The 24,929-nt window shown below is 38.3% G+C and overlaps 1 protein-coding gene across 2 annotated transcripts in view; it reads left to right on the top strand.

Annotated features, from left to right (window-relative positions):
- The window catches only part of Pkia (cAMP-dependent protein kinase inhibitor alpha), a 93,591-nt gene that overhangs the window by 42,610 nt on the left and 26,052 nt on the right, over window positions 1-24,929 (top strand). The window contains exons 2-3 of one of the 2 annotated variants that reach the window (XM_021650034.2): window positions 11,510-11,626; window positions 16,624-16,746. The gene's annotated coding sequence lies outside the window, so the exon portion shown is untranslated. The remainder of the gene's footprint in view (window positions 1-11,509; window positions 11,627-16,623; window positions 16,747-24,929) is intronic. The other variant, XM_021650035.2, reaches the window with a different exon arrangement.

The raw sequence follows: 24,929 nt of genomic DNA, 5'->3' as shown, positions 1-24,929 counted from the left end.
GTGACTCCTAGTAGCAGAGGCCATAGAGACTGAAGAGGACACCCTCTAAATAGACTAGTCTTCTAGTAGAGGAAGGGAAACTCCAATCCACCTACAAAATCTTCAACCCCAAATTTACCCTGCTTACAAGATGTGTAGAAATAAAGATAGAGCAAAGTTTGAGAGACTGCCCAACCAAAGACCTATCCTATAGGAGAGTGCCAACTCCTGACACTATAAATGATACTCTGCTACGCTTCCAGACAGGGACCTGACAGAGTTGTTCTCTGAAAGACTCTACCCAGCAGCACCTCAAAACAGATGCTCAGACTCACAGCCAAACATTGGGCCATGCTTGGGGAATCTTGTGGAAAAAATGGGAGTAAAGAGAAGGACCTGGAGGTGACAGGAGCTCCACAAAAAGACCAACAGGGCCAACTGACCATGGCCCAGCAGGGCTTGCTGAGACTGAAGCATCACCCAAGGACCATGCATAAAACTGGACCTAACCCCCCTACAAAGATGTAGTAGATGGACAGCTTAGGCTTCACGTGGGTTCTCTAGTAAGGGAAGTGAGGACTGCATCGAACAGGGACTCACTTGCTTCAGTTACTTCCCTCTGAAGGGACTGCCTTGCCAGCCCACAGGGGAAGAGGACATGTTCCGTCCTTATGCAACCTGAGGAGCTGGGAAAGACAAATTACCTTTTCTGAGGAATATGTGACTTAGGAGGGGGAAGGGGAGAGAGGGTAGGACTGGGAGGGTTAGAAGATAGTGCTACAACTAGGATATAAAGTGAATAATAAATAAATACATTTTAAACAGGTTTTTTAATAGTTGAATTGGAAAGCTTAATAATCACAAGGCCCAAGAAACAGGAACGAGAACGCAGAATCAAACTCCACAGCCGCCTACTGTTACATTAGCCTACCCCACAGCCCTAGGCCACAGGTTCTTAAACTGTGGGCCTACCCAAAGGATAGGACCAAATATAGGAGGTTTTGAAATGAACAACACCTAAAGTTCAATTCCAAATCAAAGGTTCGGTGAATCCAGACTGTTTCCAGCAGGACTTTTCCATGTTCCGTCACAAAGCACCACTGCCGGATTGGCTCTGACCACACATTGCGCGCAAGGCGCACTATGCATGCTGAGACACTGCGCAATATCAACAAACACTGCCGAACACGGTAGACTCTAGAGCACTGTTCGTCCCGGACTGCAGAATATTCACTATACATAGGAACTTTTCTGATATGTTAGAGACAAATTATACATACATGTGTTTAATTGTTCAGTTTTAAAATTACGTGAATTACGGGTTAGAGGTTCAGAAAACAAATCATCATGTAAACTTTGTCTTGGGATTAGGTTAGAATTTCCATGGGGCTTTCCTAGTAAGGGGAGCAGGAGTGGTCTCTGGCCTTACCGTGCACCCAGCGTGTACTGGGTAAACTTGTCCCTTGAACCCATGTATGTATAATCTTTAGCTCCAGAAATAAGCTTCTTGAGATTGGTAAAATGTAGCCATTAAAAGACCTGTCACGGAGTCTACTGAGCGCATCTGAAAGACTCCAACTAGCAGTGTTTTCAAAGCAAAGACTCATGACCAAATCTTTGGCAGAGTACAGGGAATCATAAGAAAGAAGGGGAAAGGATAGGAGCTCCACAAGGACCAAATATATCTGGGCACAGGGTCTTTTCTGAGACTGACATTCAACCAAGGACCATGTATAGATATAACCTAGAACCTCCGCTCAGATGTAGCCTGTGGTAGCTCAGTAACCAATTGGTTTCCCAAAGTGAGGGGAACAAGGACTATTTCTAACAGGAACTCAATGACTGGCTCTTTGGCCTCCCCACCCCCCAAGGGAGGAGCAGTCCTGTTAGGCCACAGAGGAGGGCTTTGCAGCCAGTCCTGAAGATACCTGATAAAACAGGATCAGATGAATGGGGAGGAGGTCCCCCCCATCAGTGGACTTGGAAAGGGGCACGGTGGAGATGAGGGAGGGAGGGAGGGACTGGGAGGGAATGAGGGATCGGGACACGGCTGGGATACAGAGTTAAGAAAATGTAACTGATAAGAAAAAAATAAAATTAAAAAAAAAAAAATAAAAGACCTGTCACTATTAGCCGACCTTGTGAGTCATAACACTTTTCAGGCCTGGTCTGGCCCAAGGGAAATCATTGAAAGCCTTTAAAGTATGAGGTTTCTTTATCTGGAAAATGGGATAGCAGCTATTCCTCTCTTACAGCTACTGAGTAGTTAGTGTGAGATAAGATAATGCATGCTTCACTCTAGCACAATTCCTGGCTCTTGTGAGAACAGTTGCTTTTAATGTTACATTCTTTGTGCCCAACTCTCAGCTCAGCCAAACACACAGTACTGTTTCAGGAAATCTTGACTGCGCCGAGTTGGTTGAAGGATTTACGCAATGTGTCATAATATGGCAGTCCCCTTACCCATTACTTCTCCCACCAAAGGAACACGCTACAGATCAGGCCTCTGCCTTTGCTCTGAATATCTTGTCCACCCCTTAGTTATAAAATAACATTGCCGAGTTCTCCCGATTTCTAAATAAGTCTCGTTTGAAAATGGCTGGTTTACCCTAACTGAGTGTGTCCCAGGAATCCGGAGTCACCTCTTCAGTCAAGACTGGTCGTAATAATTAATTACGGCTGTTATTTTGAGCCTTACAGAGGTTTATTTTCATTCAGACTGTCTTGCTCACCCTGCTGTTATCTACTGCCATTTTCTTCAGGGGGTGACATTTTCTTACTAGTTTGCTCTGTGCCTTTTCGTTGGATATCTGCTTACAGGGAAGGGCTTGGTCCTTCATTGTTCTCACATCGACACATTCCAAAACGACAAACATGTCTCCTTTAAAAAAAACAGAGTAATCATAAAACCTGTTGATTCATTAAGAATTAATCATGTGGTTGCCAAAGTATAGTCTGCATTATAAAGTACCCCATTGCTTTCGAAGCATTCTGATGCTCTTGAAGTAATTTACTAAATTTACTCATTTAAAGACATACTTTTTTGGCAGTTCAAAAATTTCAGCAGTAACTACTTGCCATGTAACCTTTGATATGTTATAAGTAACCTTTTCTGTTTGTTTTGTTTTGTTTTTTTGAGACAAGGTTTCTCTGTGTAGCCTTGGCTGCCCTGGACTCACATTGTAGAGCAGGCTGGCCTTGAACTCACAGAGATCTGCCCGCTTCTTCCTCCCAAGTCCGAGGGTTAAAGGCTTGTGCCACCATGCCTGGGCTAAATATAACCTTTTAAAGCCTTAGTTTCCTCACCTATGATGTGGAAATAACAATAAGACAAGAATGATGAAGAGAATTAATACTTTATTAAACACAAAGTTCTTACATTAGCGTCTGGCACTTGACAAATATTACAAAATTACTGACTCTAGCATTATTGTAATGAGAGTTAAATATTAAGCACAATCATTCACAGATTCACATATTTCACTGCAGTTAAATACAGCTAGGAGAATCTTTAGAAGACAGAGTAAAGGAGATAAAGCAAAGAATACTGAGGTAGACAATTATGAAGGTATGAAAACAGTAGACCACAGTAACATTTTGCTTGCCTTTTTGTTTTGTTTTGTTTTTGCTCTTTTAAGAAAGAACAAGCCCAGATTGTGAGCATGGAGCTTTTTATTGTCTGTGGTCACACAAGATCCCTAGTGACCTTCACAAATGAAATCTAAGAGCAGTGTTCAAATGCCTGGGGTGGGGAAGCCAAATGGAAGCACATTACAGAGTAAATGAGAGGCAAGGACATGGAGCCAAAGCATGCAGACCATTTCTAGACATGCAGCTGTGAAGCAGAAAAGGCTGCAGCACGAGGCGAAAAGAAAGTTTCATGTTGCTTGCACCATTTTTAATACAAGGGAGAAGTTATTTGTTTAGAAAAAAAAAATCTCTTGTTTTGATGGGACTAGTTCATAAGGCATAGGTAAAATGCAGAAGGAGGAACTGCAGTCCTTGGTGAGGTGAAAAAATGGAAAACAGAAGAGCACATCATGGGCATTGCAGACAGCTCTTTAACTTTACCTCTGACAATAGAAGGCAATTCAAAGATACGAGCAGATGGTGATAAGATTTGACAGTGGTTCATTTACTGGGATCTGTTTTCTTTTCTTTTCTTTTCTTTTCTTTTTTTTTGAAGAGAGCTGAGACAACTCATTATCTGAGAGAGAGGGAAGTATCAAGGACAACAGGAACTGTGAGGACAGTGTGAAAGGCTTATATTTTTTTAATCTTTGAAGGCTACGAGAGAAAGCTAACCAGTGAGTCAAAATGGCAGTACCAGGCTTGAAAGCCTATCTGAGGCAAGTAATTTTTAATTTACTGAACTATCAATTTGCCTTCTTAGTTTCTCTGAAGATACCTGGCAGACCTCACAAAGAGATGTAGTAAAAAAGTGGGAAAAGACAATTTTTAAAAAGAATACAGTTAGTATTTGAATGTTATATGATGTTGAATCTCTGTAATTATCAAAAATTCAAAAATGCAGAATGTGAAGTTGCAGTTTATGAATTTATCAGAATAAGAAATTATAGTATCTTATGTCAGCCAAGGTTATTTTAAGACAATTTGAAATGAGCACTTGCAAAGCAATTTGGCAATGACTAAAACAATAAAAGTTTACATAACATTTCACTAATTCTAATTTTAATTCTGGAAACCTTATCTAATGAATGGATTATGTTTAAAAAAAACATTAAAACTGTCTTTTTCATATGAGTCATAACAAAAGTTTTAAACATGTTTCATCAACAAGAAAATTATTTAATAAAGTCTTATGTACTTTGTAGATCACTTACTTGATATTAAATTTCATAGCTTTGTGTGTGTGTGTGATATGTTTGCTCATGTATACATGTAGCTACATGCACACCATGGAGCATGTATAAAGGTCAGAGCATTTATAAGTGTAACAAGACTCCATGTATCAACACATTGTTATTATAAGTCAACATTTCAGTCATGTGTCAATAGTTATGCCGTATTCATGTGTGCTCCTCCATAAAGCATCATACAACATTAATCCTCACATCTCTTTAGGCTCCCATCCATTGTCACATTTTCTTAGATGTTCCTTATTTAAAGACGTTGAAGTTTTTGAACAATGATGATTGGGTATTTTGCAGGCTAACTCACAACTGGAATTTGTCTGATTCTTTCCTTCAGTAGGATTCAATGGGATTCTATGCGATGTTCTGAGATGTTTCCATAAGTCTTGGGTATTTGACTACTTGGTTCCCATTGATGGCTGTTTGGAGACATTTTAGAAGGCATGGCCTTGCTGGACACAGAATATAGCCGGCCTTGGAGTTATGGAAAGACTCTAGCCATTTCCAGTTAGCTATCTTTGCTTCCTGTTTGTGAGTGAAATATGAGCTCTCAGTTACTGTCCCAGTGCCTACTTGCCTGCCTGTTGCCTTGATTCCCACCATGCTGCTGATTGACTCTTATCCCTCTGGAACTATAGGTCCCAAATAAACTCTGTTCTCCAAGTTGCCTTGGCCATGGTGTTCTATTAAACTGATAAAAGAGTAACTAATAAACTTTGTTTTTAAGGAGGAAGATGGCTGGGGTAAATGAAGATTTTTCTCATAAATCCAAGGATGCATGTTATCACCGTGATGTAATTGTTTATGTTGCATGACCTTGATCATTTAGCTGAAGCAGTTCTTGCCACGTTTCTCCACAATAGTTACATTGGTTTTTGTTCCTTTTCTATAAGACACACATGAGGAAAAAAAAAATCATCATGCTTGGTCAACAATTAATGAGTGGGAAGGAATGGGGATGAATGGACAGTTATAGGCCATTTTTGAAGAGTTAGGTTTTGAAGAATTAGACTACTATAGATTTGTGGGTTTTTTTCCCTGTTTGATATTTTTATTTAATCAGTTGCTCACAAGGATAAGACACGGTGGTGTTTCATTTGTAGTTTTAGTTATAATCTAATATTACTGTGTTTCTTTTCCTAATTTGGTCATGCTTGGTAAAATCAAACGATTTCAATTCAGTTTATTCATACTATGTGCTGATATGCTGTAACTCAATCACTCTGTGTGTGTGTGTGTGATATGTTTGCTCATATGTGGGTGTAGCTACATGTACACCATGAAGCATGTATAAAGGTTAGAGGAAAACTGTGAGAATCAGACTTTACCTTCTACCCTGTTTGAGACCATCTCTTTACTGCCGGGAACCTCCGGTTCAGTGGCCAGTGAGTTCCTGGGAATTCTGTGTCTGCCTTGCACCTCAGTACAGAAGTTAAGCGATTACATATTCATGCACTGAGTTGGGTTTACCTCAGCTCCAGAGATCGAAAACTGGGTCTTCATAATTGTACGACAAATGCTTTCCCTCTGAGCAATCGCCGAGCCTAGTTTTCCCTTAACTCAATATCTTTAATGCGTTACATTGCCAAATGCCAGGATCATCTTTTGTAATTTTTGCTATAGTCTGCTTATTATAGAGTTGGCCATTTCTTCAAGAACCTCAAGGTTCTCTTAGCAAAGAAAATTAGACATACTAAGATCTCTGTGCTAGTTATGTTGTGCTCCTTGTCACTGAAATGTTGATGCTTCTAAATATCTATTGGTCAAAAGAAAGATACCCACATAGATAGTCTGACTTATCTTTACATTTGAGCTTCAACAGATCATATGATCACATCTAGTAGGAGAATCCCTGGAGGGCACAGTGTATATTGCTGAATTTCAGCTTACAATCTGAAAGCAGAACTTTCTCACGTCATGAGCACTCCAGGCTCTACTTATGACAAAACAAAGTAACCACGTTATTGCCAGGTACTTCCCATCACAGGACACACTGCAATGTCAGGTGCAGATTACTCAGGACCTTGGACTCGGAGTGTGATATGTCATTGAATTGTTCATATTTTTTTATTGCCTCCTGTATATCCCAGAAACGATTGTGCAGGTTTTTTTTCTGATCTATTGACCACTGTAAACATTGGCGATGCTTTTACTGTTTCAACAAAATACTAAGGCAAAAATGTGTACCATTTTCCATGTTTCTACTTCAGTTGCATCAACTAAGATGATTTTGTACTCCAGGCTACCTCTCTTTGACCTAATCAGCCACCACAGTCAACTCCCCAGTAGGGCTTTTTTTTTTTCAGTGAGGTTCACTGATAAGCAAACCCTCTGCCCTCCAGCACCCAGAAGGACACTTGAAGAAACAAAGGCAGGTTATTTAACACTGGACACACCACACACAGTCATACAGCACAACAAGAAGCTTAACATCATTTCTTCTTCACATCTGAAGCAAGATGTTCCAAGTTAAAAACAGTAGGCCCTGCATCTTTATCCTATAAAAACTGTGAGATCTTGTGTGAACTGAACCTCTCTCTACAAGTAGGCTACAAATGTAATGAAATGGTGTGAAAAAAAAAATGTAGCTGCTCCATCTCCTGTCTCTGTAAGGAGTCCTATTAAGCATCTTAAGTTTTACTCCCATTTGAACAAGCAAAAGTTAATGTATGGTTCCATTACATTCGAAGAGTGGCTGGCAAGGACAAAGGGTGAGCTGAACTTCCCATTCATTAACAAGATTAATATGATTCATTGCTGTCTTTGGGATGATGTCAGTGGGACCCATTGGAAATCTGTATATTCTTTTCCATTTAACCCTCACTCAATTTAGAAAAAGTTCTTGCTAAAATATAATGAAAGAAGGGGGAGTTAGTATGACCTGAAGAGGACAGGAGCTCCACAAGGACCAAATATATCTGGACACAGGGGTCTTTTATGAAACTATATCTCTAACCAAGGACCATGTATGGATATAACCTAGAACCCCTGCTCGGATGTAGCTCATGGTAGCTCAGTATCCAAGTGGGTACCCTAGTAAGGAGAACAGGGACAATTTCTGACATGAACTCAATGGCTGGCTCTTTGACACACACACGCACACCGCCAAGGGAGGAGCAGCCTTGCTAGGCCACAGAGGAGAACTTGCAACCATTCCTGAAGATACCTGATTAAGCTAGGATCAGATAGAAGGGGAAGAGGACTTCCCCTATCAGTGGACTTGGAAAGGGGCAGGGAGGAGATGAGGGAAGGAAGGTGGGATTGGGCGGGAATGAGGGAGCAGGCTGTAGCTGGGATACAAAGTTAATAAACTGTAACTAATATTAAAAAATAAAATTTAATTAAAAAATATAATAAAAGAAGATAAAATAGACTGTGGGATCATACAATATTCAAAGTTTGTGTAAAATACACTTGAAAATCATCCATCATACCTCAAAGCAGGACATCATGAAAACCTTAACAGTGTAATAATCACCAAGTAAGCTGTGGTTTAAATTATAATAAGTTTTCTAAATAAATTATCTGATAAATGCTGAACACGCCTATTTCTTGAAATGTACAAAGAAAGAAAATACAGGCAAAAATTTAAGTTATTAAAAATAAAAATACTGATTGAACATCATGACTAAAGTGGTTAGGAAATATTACTAATTTGTCATACTTGAGAACAAAAGAATAGAATTCACCACAACTTAAAACCAAGGAGGAAAACAGACAAAGGGGATCATAATCTTAGAGACCCATGGAAATAGGCTTCAGAACTTATTCTTCCATTCTACTTCATGCACTATCCAAACTGCCTTCTACGAAAAGATCTCTATCCTACACATTTATAGCAAAGTCATGAATTAAAATTTACCTGTGCCTGTTCAGTGCACTCCAAAATAATCTATGCTGTGATTGTGGATTTATACTGGTTCTTCAATAGATAAAATTGAAGTACTGACTATACCTCTTCCAATGTCCGTCCCATTTGCCTTTCTGAGTGAGAATTGATCATCTTACCCAGGGTCCTCCTTCTTGATTAGCTTCTTTGGGTGAACAGATTTTAGTATGTTTATCCTATATTATATGTCTAGTATCCACTTATAAGTGAGTATATACCATGTGTGTCTTTCTGCTTCTGGGATATCTCACACAGGATGATCTTTTCTAGTTCCCACCACTTGCCTGCAAATTTCATGATTTCCTTGTTTTTAATTGCTGAGTAGTATTCCATTGTTTAAATGTACCACAATTTCTGTATCCATTCCTCTGTTGAGGGACATCTGGGTTGTTTCCAGGTTCTGGCTATTACTAATAAAGCTGCTACAAACATGGTTGAACAAATGTCCTTGTTGCATACTTAAGCATATTTTGGATATATGCCTAGGAGTGGTATAGCTGGATCTTAAGGAGGCACTATTACTAATTGTCTGAGAAAGCACCAGATTGATTTCCAAAGTTATTGTACAAGTTTACATTCCCACCAGCAGTGGAAGAGCAGGAAACAGCAAACAGGACAGTGGCCTACCACAGAGGGCCACTGAAAGACACTACCTATCAGGGTATCAAGGCAGACAATGAGGCTCATAGCTAAACTTTGGGCAGAGTGAAGGGAATCTTATGAAAGAAGGGATAGATAGAAAGACCTGGAAGGGACAGGAGCTCCAGAAGGAGAGCAACAGAGCCAAGAACCCTGGCCTAAGGGTCTTTTCTGAGACTGATACTCCAAACAAGGACCATGCATGGAGATAACCTAGAACCCCTGCTCAGATGAAGCCCATAACAGCTCAGTCTCCAAGAGTGTCCCTAGTAAGGGGAACAGGGATTGTCTCTGACATGAACTCAGTGGCTGGCTCTTTGATCACCTCACCCTGATGGGGGAGCAGCCTTACCAGGCCACAGAGGAAGACAATGCAACCAGTCCTGATGAGACCTTATAGCTAGGGTCTGATAGAAGGAGAGGAAGACGTCCCCTATCAGTGGACTCAGAGAGGGGCATGGGAGGAGATGAGGAAGGGAGAGGGGAATAAGGAGAAAATGGGGGGGGCTACAGCTGTGTCGCAAAGTGAATAAAATGTAATTAGTATAAAAAAATAAAATTAAAAATAGAAATACTGACTATAATAGTAAAATGTAGCTAAATATCTGGTACCAGTGGCAGGCAGTTAGTTAATGTATATTGAATATGAGGAACTAATGGCCAACTTAAAGTCTTGTTTCAGTCTCTTCACAATGATTATATTGAAGATACTGATGACTTTCCAAAACATTAGGGTATTAGGATTCTACATTTGATCAACAGAGGAAAATCTTAATGATGCATCAATATTTGAATATTTCTCAATGGAAATCCATTTACTTGGGGGTGTAAGATTATCCATGTGGCTTAAGAGCCAATCACAAAACTGGTTGATGCTACTGATGTCTCGCCTATATCTCCCAGCATAATCCATTGCACCATAATGCTACCCATAATTGCCCTTTGATACAAGGCTAGAAAGCTTGGCAGTTACTGTTTGCTAATGTCTTTTAAAACCAGTTACAGAGGTGATTTGGGATTAATGCACATCGACTTTCTCATCCATTTATTGGAATCACAACGAGACATATCCCACGAAGACTCAGAACTCCTATGAAGAACTAACAGATGGCTGCAGGAGTAACTCATTCAGAACATGATTCTATATGCTCTCTTCCAGGCCCTGTCTCCAATTTCCTTCTCTACTCTTGAATTACTGAGATGGCCTGATCTATAGTCAGTTTGTATTTGTTGTCTTATCTCAGATTCAGCTGCTGGAGGGATTCATACTAAGAAATCCCAAACTTTTTTGATCTAATAGTTCTCAGTACCTTTTACAGGACCATAAATTGTAGTATTGCAATGGGATGTAATTCTTTGTAGATCATACTGACTTCAACTCAATATCAACATGAATTTACAAAGAAACATTTTTATAGGAATGACTTGTGGGTAGAACAAAGTGGAAATAATCTCACTTGTTTTCTCCTTATGGAGGTTTGAAATTTGAGGACACATGGTGTCTAACAGGTGTGACTGTAATTTAAGAAGCCTATTCCATTAGTCATCAGGAAATTGCTATTATTATTTTGCAGTGCGACCTCAATAATTAATGTTTTATTTATTTCAGTTTACTGTAATATCCACTGGTCTTGATTCCTAGTAGTTGATGAAGTATTCTGCCTCAACTACCCTATCACAAAAATCTACACATGTATGCACACATACTTTTGTGTGTGACAAAATTTGAAAAGGCATTAAAAGGTATCTGTAAAATGCAGCTCAAGTGGGTTCTTGTGTTTATTTTATGAACATTAAATGTAGTGAAATAAACTTCTGAAATTCTAAATGAAGTTTGCTTAGTGGAAATCCAGTAAAGAAGGGAAATAGATAAAACAAAATTTAAAAATAGTTAGAAAACTTGAACCTTTTGTCCTCATTTTGCTTCCTAAATCACAAGGGATAATGAGCCTTCTAGAAACACTTTGCTTGGCTTGAACTCTCAAAATGTAACCTGTGATTTCATTATAACATAGTTACTTCAAACTTACAAATCATAACCTTCCTTATAAATTAGAAGATATGGGAGACATTAAAAAATTAAATCTATAGGTACAGATTATTAATATTTCACCTATCTTCTTTACAGCTCCCTGAATATCAATGCCTGATGTCACCAAGAAGCAACTTCTGATAGAAATTTGAAGATCATCTTTAAGAAAAAGAAAACATTCAATGAATTAAGGACAAGAAGGTTTCCAATCAGGTAGGACCTCTGAAGAAGAATCACAGATTTGATCACCTCAAATGTACAGATAACTCAGGAGCTATGTCGAAATGATGGGTGTCTAACTTATCCTAGGAAGACTTTGTTTTCAATTCCCTTGGAGGTGGAAGTGTTTATCAGAGCGTTCCTTGGAGGGAAGCAAATACAATAACACTATGATGCTTTTTTTCCATTTTTAGCTCCTTGTTACTATGTGCCCTTAGTGACAGCAGGACTTTAACCTCAGGAGGCAGTTAATGTAGATTAACCCATTCCACTTTTTTTTCTCCAAAGATAAATCATTTTCATTTGCTGTCTCCATGACCCCTTAGTTCTTTTTCAAAATCCAGGGCCCTGATAACACAAGTAAGTTACAGTTCCAGCTGACTGGAAATATAAGGAAATTGACTTGGTTCTTCCTGGAGCCCATCTAAGCTTACTTTTGATGCTACATGAAGTTGGAACAGAGGAGATTGGGGCATGTTGAAGAGAAACTGTGTTTTCATGTAATTATGGATGTCAGAATCCCATTCACAATTTACTTTTTTATTTGCAATTTGAGATGCACATTTGGGGCAGAGAGCCTTCATATTTTATGAGACAAAAAGGTACTGACATCAAAATCAAGGACTAAGTTTTCTTGGGTGTAATTAAGTACTCAATGTTTAACATCGTACATGACTCTAGTTAGCACTTCAAAGATACAGGACGAATAGTTGATGGTTTAGTGAGTGAATGAAACAAGTTAATGAAGTAGAAAAGATTTCTGCCCTATGTTGCAGAATGTGTTGACTGCAGGAGTCTTAGGACCTATCCCTCTACCTGAAACACAAAATATAAGCAGTAAAATACAGTGGATGAATGCATTAGTTCCCGTGATTCAGTGTCAAATTATACGACAAGCCCAGACTCAGTGTTTGCCAAGACCTATTGTAGAATTAGCCATGACATGAAAGCTTGGATGTGGTATAAGTAGCTGACAGTTTATCTTGACTTCACATGAATTTTATAACAATGTCACATACCATTTTTCTCACTTAGACACATCACCTACATTAAGCTTACAACCAGATGATAGCAGTTAAATTCTAGTTTCCATTCTTTTTGATGGGTGGAACAATATATTATTACAACAGTGATAGGCTGTAGGCTGTTGTTGTTATCTTACGTGATCCCAAGAGAAAAAGGAAAGTTGCTTAATTAATGAAAGAAATGTAAATCTAATAGATTACAGTTACCAAGAAAATAATTTCCAAAAAATTAAAAACCCAAAAGCAAAAATGATCTAAAATAGCATACTGGAACTTATTCCAAAATATCTACAAATATATTTTCCTTTTTCTTTTTTAATTCCTTTGCTGGTGGGTGATACTCAAATCTATTTACTAGCAGTATGTCTGCATTGCTATCTCAGGCATTAACCATGTTGCAATTTTGCTCTGTACACATTTGTCAACTATTTCAAGTTTACCTCCTACAGTCCATTTTCCCCTTTCTTGGTAACAGAAGTTGTACTTTCCTGACGTTTTTAAAGTTTCTGAACAGCCACTGTTTGGAATAGCGCCACTTCAAGTAAAGATGATACATGTTCAAAAGTAGACTGCTTCGTTATGAAAGCAAGTTCATCATAGGAAAGCATGTCATAGCTGGATGGTCTGCAAACAGAGGTTTACGAGTGGCTAAGTATGGTCTTCAGAAGTTGAGATTGTTATACCCAGAATTAAGGCCTAGAGGCAATATTTGCTACCTAGAAACCTTTTCAAAACAACTTTTTATAGTATTTAATTCTGGAATTAAAAAGTATGTAATAAGAGTATGTAACATAAGAACAGAATAAACTTCTCCAAAGGTAAGAATGAGAATAAGGACCATAGAACTTCTACATCAGTCTTAAGCCTCTTCTAGCACCAAATCCTCAGCACCATTCTTGTTCTCACATAAAAACCATCGGATATTTCATTATGCAGGTGATTGCTTTTAGTTTTATCAAATCACTGTCATATTTCAAATAATCTTATGTACTTTTTAAAGTCAATGTCATGTTTCTGAAGTTCATGCATTTTATCTTAACTTCTCTTTTCCACCAATATTATAGTATTTCCTATGTAGGGGTACGAATATGTTTATGATCATGCTGAAGGCATGTTGGCTTTGCTTTGGCCCTATTTTGAATAATAGTTAATGATTATTTATGTCAGTGTCTCCTTGTACATGTTTACATATGTGTGCATGTATATATTACATATATAGATATGTGATACATATCTCATATATATAGATTTAGATGGAGTCTTTTTCTCTATAGCTTCAGCCTTTGCCAAACTAGGTGACAGTTCAGTTTGCATTAGTTGGCCAGCATTTCTTCAATAAATGTCACAAACCTTTTATCTTTTTTTTTCTGTTTTGAGATCTTTTTTCATTATTATTATTATTAATTAAAATTTATTCACTTTGTATCCCAGCTGTAGCCCCCTACCCTCATCTCCTTCTGGTCCCACCCTCTCTCCTTCTCCCTTCCATGTCCCTCCCCTAGTCCACTGATAGGGAACCTGATAGGCTAGGGTCAGATAGTAGCAGAGGACAAACCTTTTATCTTAAGTAACAGGGTTTTCTTTCATAGTTGTAAAAACAAACAGACAGAATAAAGTCTGAGAGCTGTTACTGTGGTTCTCAGTCATTTTCTTTGAATGGGAATATCCTTGCTAGGAAGCCACTCAGAGCGGATGAGTGCTCCGCCATCATGACACCATTTAACCTGAAGTACCTCTTCATGGACAGAGCTCTAAACACTACAGAGCAGCTTAGGTGCATGAATTTGTAGTAAATAATTCAGTCCATTACAATCTAATGTAATTTTACTTTCAATGAATAAAAAAAAAAAATCCTTATTGGCTTCATTGTCAACATGTTTTCCAGTATGTGTAAGCCCAGGAAATCTCTTCTACCAATGTTTAGATTGTTATTTTATTTAGTTACTCCTTACTATTTTCAATATAGACAAATTAATAATCTATGGTACAAATAACTTCACCCATGCTACTCTTTATTAGGAAAATAGTGTCTTAAGATAAATAGTTACTGTTAACACTAATAAAACCAAATTTATCTTTTAGGATTGTAGCTTTTTATATTAAAATGTTCTTTTATGATATTGTGGTGTATAGATATTATTTTTTTATTTTGGTCTATTCTTCGAGTTCTAGCATATCTTTCTTTTCAAGACAGTAATCTGCATGTAAACGATTAATGTTTGATCCAGTTTTATGAATCATTAAATTTTCAAGACCAATCCTTTCACAATTTAGTAATTTTTAAAATTTATTTTAACTATGTTTGTGTGTGTGCAAGTGGGTAAGTCTCAGCAGCTGACCAAAAGAGAGAAAAAGAGAAGAAGAGAGAAAGTTACAACTCAGGGAGTTAGGAGTAGAGAAAGTAGGCAGACTCACTGACTGAGACCCTCAGAGCAGCCACATTCTGAAACAGCAGCCACAGTGTAGGTAAAAACACCTTTGAAGAATGAGTGAGAAAGCCCAGAGTGCACGTGCATGCTTTGACCGGTATCTGAAAGAAAAAGGAATGGAAAAGAAAAAAGAAGGAAAATGTATGCTTTTCTGAATTACGAAAGAAAGTGGACAGGGTCCAAAGTGCTATGTGACAGAGCTCGAAGGCCTCTGCCCTAAGAGAGGGGCTTTTACAAAGGATGAATACATATTGCATTAAAGGGCAAATTAGTTCTTAGCTTGTCTTCAGGTGAGGATTTCTTGGGGTTTAACTCCTGGCCAACTGCTCTACAGGCTCAGCAGGATTACCTCTTACAGGGAGAAGATAATCATATGTTCTATCTTTAGTAATTTAGAATGTAAACTCTTCACCCGCGGACAGAGATAAAACTTAGATCCTATTCTTTTGACCAGGAGGAATAATTAACTTTGATTAATGGACTTCAACAAAGCCCAGATATCACAAACTTTTCATATAGAAACATAAATCTGAAGGAGGGCCTTTTCTACTAGTGCAATCGATGAGATGGGGGTGGGGGAGATCCGTCTTCAATTGTCTACAAGGCTAATCCCAGCAACATCACCCTCTCAAGATTGAGACTATACAGTCATAGGGGAACCACATGAGAATGCAAACCCTAAATAGTTATGGTATTTCTGATATCCAGCTAGGGTAGATCAAGGACATTTCTGGTTTGTGGCCAAGGACATTGACCAAGACCTCTGATCCTAAACTGCCCACAGATTTTCTATTTGTTGGTATCAAGAGTCATCCCTCTTACGACATAACCCTGGCTGCTGTTAGAGAAGTTGGGTGAGGACTTATTTGCCTTCTTCCTGCTGTGTGGGGTCATTGGTATGGTGGTTGTTACATCTCTATAGTAAGCCTATCTAAAAGAACTTGAAAGTGCATATATGTGTAGTTTCATTTTGTAACAAGTGTGGTTAGGAAAAAGGCAATCAGGGAAATCAACACAGGCGGAATTAGGTTACCATAGCACTATCTGACTATGAATTGACTGTAAACAGAAAGATAAGAAATGGAAAGAGTAGGTAAGTACATATGGAGCAATGGTGAATAGATTTCAGTTAGTGTTATAATTGATATGTCATTTCCACCACAAAATACAAAGATTCTGTTCCAAAAGTAATTACCAATGGAACGATGGTGTTTGGCATCATCTCAGTCTAACTTTGAAATACAATCAAGGGAGATATTAGCAGAATTATCAAGAATATGTACACAGTATCTTGTTGACAGAAAGGGAGTGAGAATCTTTTCATCTGAAGGCCAGTTGAAGGTCTGTCCACAGGGACAATTTGGGCTTGGAATAAACCTCTGGGTCCTTTAACCTTCTATTTATTTATGTAATTTACCAGTTGTGCCATCTGCTAGGGTATTTCAGTGTTAATGGTCATACCATTTCTCATGCAGGACAGGTTATCTGTCAGACAGAGGAACAAGGAATCACTCAGTCTGGCTTTTTGTCATTTCAGGTACTGCCACTGTGGTTTCTCACTCTTTCACCTTTGGTTCCATTGGAACAGGACCCCAGATCTCACACCCTTCACTCCCACCAGAGACTGTCCCTGTAAAGAACAGAATTCCTCAGTCTAGAGGTAAACTTCTGTAATGCCCATTTCTGGGCACAGTTCTCTATCTACAGTCAGTGTTCATGAGTTTTAATTTACTGTGCTCTCATTACATTAAACATTAAAATAAAGATGCTTATGGATCTTGAATTCATCCTTCCATATTTGACTGGTCACCCACATCTCAGACTCATAACCCTAGTTCCCACTGTGTCTGTGCTCTCTGCATCACTTATATCACTGCTAAAAAGCACACTATGCATTTCACTTTTTCATTCTTCTCTTTTAGGGCAGTTGAAGGATTCTTTCCCAGAGGTCACCCAAGACCATCAAAAAACACAGATATTTACATTACAATTTGTAGCAGCAGCAAATTACAGTTATGAAGTAGCAACAAAAATAATTTTTTTGGTTGAAGGTCAACACAGCATGAGGAACAGTATAAAAGTGTCAGAGCATTAGGAAGGTTGATAACCACTGATGCACTGTTTTGAAAAGAGGTCCTTCTTGGTTGGCTAAGTTGGCCTCTAACTTATTATCCTTCTACCTCAGCCTCCTGAGTTTCTGGGAATAAAACCATATAACACCACATGTGCCTACTCTTTTACATTTATCATTACTTTCACTCTAGTTTTTGCCATCACTGCCACTAATCCAATTGCTAAGATCAAAACCCTTGGCTTTATCTTTAACATGTCATTATCTCAAAGTTCCTACAAGTGGTTCTTCAAAAATTTCCAAAGACTCTAAATTCATCATCTAGCCTGAACCCAGGTGCTTCTCACTAGCCATCACTGCTCACGCAGGGTAACAGGCAATTTCTTACATGATCTCCCACCTTCCCAGCTTGCCCTCATACTTACCTTGCATTCTGTAAGCAATGCGAGATCACAGTAATCTGAAGAAGCATGGAAACAGGTGACGTCATTGTTCAAAATCTGCCTCTCTTCAGAGTTAAAATACAAATTTTACAGCTTTTGATGCTATACATGGTCCATTCAATGTTTCTCTAGCCTCAGTCCCCAAATGCATTTGACACTGCTTTGTCAAAGCTAGCATTTTTCTTCTCTGACAAGATTTTTTCCCAATATTATGATCTTTGCACTTGTTTTGGCTGAAGCCTAGAAGATCTGTAAGATTCCAACAAACTACATTTCAGAAAGCATTTGCATTTTATTTTGTGGAGACATTTAGGATAAGACATTTTGGGAAACTAAAAATATATTTGCACATTATTCACACTTCTAGAATTTCATCACTTGGTTAGAAGAGGAATGTGAACTTAGATCTCAAACAAGAATTACAAATAGTAAAATCATGAATTTTAACCGTTGAACTATGTGTGCTCATAGACACACGAACTGTATCATGTATATGGATAATAGAGTTGACCAGTGAGGTGCATTGAAGATCAACAGATGATTTATAATCTACATAGCAAAAGGGAAGAAGATAAAGTTAGGATGGGTCCAGATACTATCCCAAGCGCTCTTGACTAGTAATTATGCAGATAGATTCATAGAGTAGATAGCAGCCAAATGGCATTATGTGTTTTTTAAGCTATTGGTTATTAAATATTTAAGTGGGCAGCTAGGGGAGATGGTGAGGTCATTTTTAAAAGCATTTTAAAGCCTCACATAGGGAAATCACTACAGTATGCAGCACTTGGTTCCCATAGACTTTGGCTAGATGAAGAGAAGGGAGAACTTGCTTCTCCCTTTATTGATTCATTAAGGAAGGATATTGTGGTTTGTGGTAATCAGTGTTTCTTTCTGAATTATGAAAATAACCTACAATGAACCATATGGTATTGAATGGTGATATGTACTATTAAAGTGAATTGTATTTTTCAATGTAAATCTATACAAACTAAATATACATAAATTATGAGAATAATCATTTGTGTTTTCATATGTATATATGTCCATAATCTCAAAGATCTGTCACAAAGTCTGGCAGCTTCTTCCTAGCAGCAATGAACACATTCAATGTCCTAGTCTTTGTTCCTAAAACAGCTCTCCATGTAGACAGGCCAGAGCTGGTTTAGGAAGTAGCTGATTTGGATACAGAGCAATAAATAATGTTCCTGGAATATACTGCTGTTTCAAGAGCTATGGAAGATATCAGTGTGATTGGGAAATCTCAATGAGTGGATTCAGAAGACATCATACCATGAAACCGCACTGTTAATGTGATGTTTTCTGAATCCACTCATTGACAAACTCAAACTGAATTCTACAAACAAAACTGACCTGTGATCCTGAAAGGTTTCATGGTCAGGGTACTCAAAAAGAAGCCTAAATAAACAAATAAATAAAAGTGTTCCGGATTAAAGAGTGTTTGCAGAAGGAGGTATTGAATCCTGCATCTTCATCCTGAGATAACACTTAGGATGTGAATAGTGTTAGTGGATTAGGGGACAGCCCTTGATGGAGTCTGAGGCTTGCATAAGGGCACCATGTCAATGAGTCCCATGAGCATTCCGAATGCCATGGTTTTATTTTGTTGTGTATTCACAGGAAATACTGAAGTGTTTAGAATACTGGTGTTTGTAACTTGCTCTCATTGTCTGGGAGACAAGTTACTTTTTATTTTTAATTGAATATTTGTATTCATTTGATGTCTTAAAAAAATGTAGAAATTCCCACTTTCAGCTAAACACTCTTCTGGACACTAGGATAGTTAAAGACAGTTGACAGTGACTTCAAGCCCCGGTGTGGGCCTGTTCATCTCTTATTAACACCATATAGTTCTGGCATTGTTTAATTTTCATTACGACTTTGTATGTTTTTTTTTTTTCCTAATGGTGTTTTCATTTTGCCTTGCTTCTGTTTTGTCAATTATCTATGAAATGTTGTCGTTATCCCTATTACAGTAATACCAACAAGATTCATAATAATGAAAGTAAATACTTACAGAATTTGTAAACATTTATTGGCATTCAAATTGGATTTAGTTGAGATGATATTGGGAAAGTAAAAGAAATCATAAGGAATCCACACTCAGACCCTCAAAACCCTTGAACATGTCTGTCAAGTGATAAAACCACATGGACAAACAGAAATATGAGGTTTGAAATTGTGTTTGGCCTCAGGCCATGAAAGTATTGAGCAATCAGCAAGTATTGTGTGTACACATATAAACATGTATGACATCCATGTATACATGTGTATATAATATGAAGGAATCAACAAGTATTTAATGTGTGCGTGGCATTCACGTATACATACGATATACTGCATACACACTTGCATCTATGTGTACATATATCCAACTTTCGATTCATTCTTAAATCAAGACTTAAAATATATGACCAACAACTTTTCAATTCCCTGTAGGCTGGACAGTTATTAGTTAAAACAAATCTGCTGTCCCACTGGCCTACACCTGGTTATAAATAGCAGTAAGACATGAGAACACCCGAAGTGCCAAATGGGCCTTCTAAATATAACTTACCCTTCCTCCAAAGGCTTTGAGAAGAATGCAATCTTTTGTGAAAACATGGCCTTTCTAAAGGGCACTTGGAGGCTAAGGGCAGAGATTGTTAGACCTAGAAACTATTTGAAATATTTCCTTCGTCTAGGAAACCGTATTTTGGAGGCATAAAAACTGAAGCCAGATTAAATTAATTATTTTTACCCAGTATCAAATTATACATAAACAATACTGACACTTAAGCCTGTGTCCTGTTGTCCGCTGAACATGACATGAAATAGATGGCAAGAGCCACTCATTTCTTCCACTGTGTCCAGCAGCAAGGTGGGTCCCCCCCTCTGTGCCTCGTCCTTCTTGGGATGATGCACATCTTCTAGAGGGATGATGTAGTCGGCCAATCTTAGCGGTCACCAAGTTTCTAAATTGTTCTCCCTTGTACAATTCACTTCAGAAATGCAGCTTTAAGACAGGTGAGAAGTTTTCCTTTCCGTAAGTAGTTCTTTCTGGTGTTTGATGGCTGAGCTGCTGTTCAGCAGTAAGTACAGAAACACATTACAGTAAAGGAACTGAGAGTACAGGGTAGCAAATGAGGCAGCGGAGATGCTGTGCCGGAGGAGAGCAGAGAGGGAAGAAAACAGAAATTTAATGTATTCTTAAAAATGAATGTCTAGTCAGATGCTCATCAGCACAATACAACATATTTTAAATTAAATTGTAAAGAAATTTCTGGAATTTTTTTGCCATTTTTGGCACAGACTTGAGAAGAGACAGAGTACCAGGACTTGTATGGATTTCTCTCTCTTTATTTTTTAAACATTCCTTAAGTTTTTTTAAATTTTTATTTTTCATATTAATTATAATTTACTTGTATCCAAGCTGTAGCCTCTTCCCTCTTTCCTTCCAATCCCACCCTCCCTCCCTCATCTCTTCCTTGACACTCTCTAAGTACAGGGATAGGAGAGGTCCTCTTCCCCTTCCATCTGACCCCAGCTTAACAGGTGTCATCAGGACTGGCTGCAATGTCTTCCTCTGTGGCCTAGCAAGGCTGATCCTCCCTTGGGGGTATGGAGGGATGTCAAAGAGCCAGCCATTGAGTTCATGTCAGAGACAGTCTCTGTTCCCCTTACTAGGAAACCCACTTGGATACTGAGCTACCATGGGCTACATCTGAGCAGGGGTTCTAGATTATATCCAAACATAGCCCTTGGCTGGAGAATCAGTCTCAGAAAAGACCCGTGTCCAGATATATTTGGTCCTTGTGGAGCTCCTGTCCTCTCCAGGTCTATCTTAAGTTTTTATAAATTAAAAACAAAAAACAAACAAAACGAAAGATTCATTTTTAACTGTTCCTATTTGTCTGTGCATTAATACCTGAATAAACAGATGTTCAACTCAAAAGGTATGGTTAAACCTCTCAAAACTTTTGAAAGCACCGAAGATTGTGCATGCGTGTGTTTGAGTGCATACGTGCATGCATGTATATGTGCTTGTGTGTGTGTGTGTGTCTGCACCTGCCATCAAAACTTGCCAATTAGCATGCTGCCTTTGCAGTTGGTGAAATGTGACTCTCAGTTCAAAATTCCCCTAATTCTGTAGGCAAGGCCAGAGACCTGCCTGATTGTGAGGCACTTTGCAAGTGTTTATTCTGTGTGCTTCTAGAGTCTATGTGTTACAGAAAATATTAAAGTTGGCCTGACTTTTAAAAGCTGGTGAGTCTCCCTCTGCAGAAATGTGAGCCTAGAAGTGTGACAAACAGCAGGCCTTCTGGCGATCAGTTAATGCATTTAAAAATAAAACACTGTGCAAATTAGATATAGGCATTCCTAGCTTATGATACTGAAACAAAAATCTTCACTTACATTAGGCGCAAAGAAAGGTTATACTGCGATGTAATGGATTCGAGAACTTTTAGTCTTGTAGTACTTACTTTGTATCTAGCCTTGTGTCTCTGTCTTGAGATTGTATTGTTAGCTTCAGAGTTCACGGTATCTTTATTGGAGGAGTTAGATTTTTAGCTGTCAACTGCAAGGGGTAGCACTGAAATTTTCTTAAGTCTTCATATAATGAAAGAGAGCCATACTGCTGAGTTCCAGTACTCAGAGTCAATAAGGTGCTCAGCGCTCAGTCAAGCCAGTTTTATCATTCTGGCCTGTGATTGCAGCAACCAAAGAGGCTCAGGCCCTTTCAGACAGCTAAGGGGATAAAAGGCTTCCTTCTGAGCCTGACAGTCTGAGTTAAGTCCCTGGAACCCAAATTCCTGCAAGCAGTCATCTGACCTCCATATGAGCATATTCTTTCCAAACAGGAGGATTACAGGCTACACAGAGTGTTCAACTCCAGCCTAGACAATGTATATAAAGACTCAAAATAAATACTAAAAAAAGCCCTATGGATATATTTCAGTAATAGAGTTCTTGCCCAACACGTGCAAAGTTATGTTCACTCACCAGTACTACAAAAATATATAGAGGCACATAACCAAACGACTGTGACAATCTGTGAAAATCATTGTCCAGGCTACTGTCAGTTTAACAACCTAAATATTATTATCTTTTCAATATAAGTCTTCTTATATTACTATTTATATTATTTTCAATATAAATAATATAATATAAGACTTTTCAATATAAGTCTTCTTATATTACTATTTATTATATTACTATAATATAATAATTTTCATCTTATATTTTAAGTATTCTGTTTAGTAAAATATCTCTATTGAACTGAGCACACAGCTGTAATCCCAGAGCTTGGAAGGCAGAGGCAGGAACACTCAGAATTCAGTGTCATCTTCTGCTTTGTTGTGAGTCACAGAATAGCTGTGCTGGAGTACAGATGAACCTGTAGGAAAAGGCAAGAGGGACACAGATAGAGCTAGAGAGACAGACAGAAAGAGAGACTGAGAGACAGAGACAGAGTCTGTCGATTTACATAGCAGTATCTTAACTAGTGGCTCCATCCTCCATGGCCACATTAATACTTTTTAAATTTTTTTCATCTTTAATATTGTCTTAATTTAAAGTAGTTTAGTTAATTCTTCTGTCCTTCAGCAATCCCTCTTTTCTCTCTTCCCTTCACGGCAACTTAGATAAAGCATTTGAGTTCAGAAAGTCTAACATATAGGAAAAAAATAACTATCAACATTATGTGAGGGTCATTAATAGAAGCATTTTTAGAACCATGGTAATATTCAAATCTATAGTGAAGTGAAGCAGTTCATCGCCTTCTTGAGTAGTGAATGGGGAAGGCAGCATCTGCAAAGCAGATAATTGGCAGGGACTGCACACATATTTAAAATATGCTAAACACAGTCATGGCAAGTGTTTGCTTTGGCTGAGAAGAGGCATGTACAAACACAGCTTCAATTGAAATGTTCAGACATCACACAAAAAGTACTTGCCTGCAGCGGAAGAGCTCATATTGGTGCGTGACAAATGTGTGTGGTTTCACTTAATTCATTTCCACTCATTCAGAAAAGATGTAGCGTTGTGACATCATGAAGTGCCATTCTTAGACTTTTTAAACTGCTGTTCCTTTTCCATTTACCAAATAATGCCATCTGCTTATTTATCCCAGTTAGATCTCTAGACACAGTCCCAAGATTCTCATCCCCGAGCCTGCAAGTTTCAAGCCTCCATTCTGTCAGGCACTAATCATGACTCCTGTGGCAGATGCCTCTTCCCATTGTGCCCTGGCTCTTTCAGCTTCAGGTCCTGGCAGCTTTGCCTGGGGTAGACTGATACAGAGAGGTCTCGTTCTTGGGATCTGTTGAAGCATGTTTCCTAAGAATGAACTAAAATTCTTTGTCATCATCATTATTTTGAACACAAACTATAGATCTGTAGATAGGTATGATAACTCAAAACAGGTAAAAGTCAACATCATATTTGCATAAATTAACTAGCATAATTAAGTCCTTTCGGCCCTTAGTTCTGTTTCAGTTGCATGCCCTACAAAATAATCTTTATTGCCTGACTCCAGTCATCCTTCATCTTATCTTTTTCTTTTTTTCTTTTTTTTTTCTCTTTTTTGGCCTTTCTTAAATCACAGACAGTTTTACTTTTGGGGGTTCCATACAACATGCTATGAATATGTGCCAAATTATAAGCCAATCATTTATAAGTAACTGTTCTTGATGGTTTCATAGCATCTCTATACAAGCTAGAGTCACTGGATGGGGAGGAGCCTCAACTGAGAAAGTGACTCCAACGATTGGCCTGTAGGACATTTTCCTAAAGAGTGACCAATGGAGGAGGGTTCATCCCATGTTGTGTAAGGTCACCCATGGGCTGAAGGTCCCCGGTTCTACAAGAAAGCAGACTGAACTAAGAGTCACGCGAAGCAAGCTAGTAAGCAGCGCTCCTTCATGCCCTCTGCATCAGCTCCTGCTTCCAAGTTCCTGCCCTGTTTTGAGTTTTTGTCCTGGCTCTCTTCAATGTGGAAGTGTAAGCCAAGTAAACCCTTTCCTCTCCAACTTGCTTTTTGGTCATGATGTTTTGTCACAGCAATATTAATCCTAAGACTACCCAGCTCTACATGAGAACCAACTGGCATCTCACTAGACGAACCTTGTTAATATTAGTGTTGAGATTCTTAGATATTTTACAATTTAATAAAAATATTAAATTGTTGCAGGTTTTGTTTATATTTTGGAACGACTTTCTGAGGTGTTATTTAATTTTTCTCATTGATCCATCTCAAAATTATACGTGCTGTTAATTTTGTTTTTATTGCTTTAAAGCTAAACCACCTTCACCATGGGGAATCTTGAGTAT

This window comes from Meriones unguiculatus, chromosome 6 (assembly GCF_030254825.1).
Source record: "Meriones unguiculatus strain TT.TT164.6M chromosome 6, Bangor_MerUng_6.1, whole genome shotgun sequence".
NCBI lineage: Eukaryota > Metazoa > Chordata > Mammalia > Rodentia > Muridae > Meriones > Meriones unguiculatus.
The sequence above is the reverse complement of the archived record's forward strand: the minus strand, read 5'-3'. Positions and strand labels throughout refer to the sequence as shown.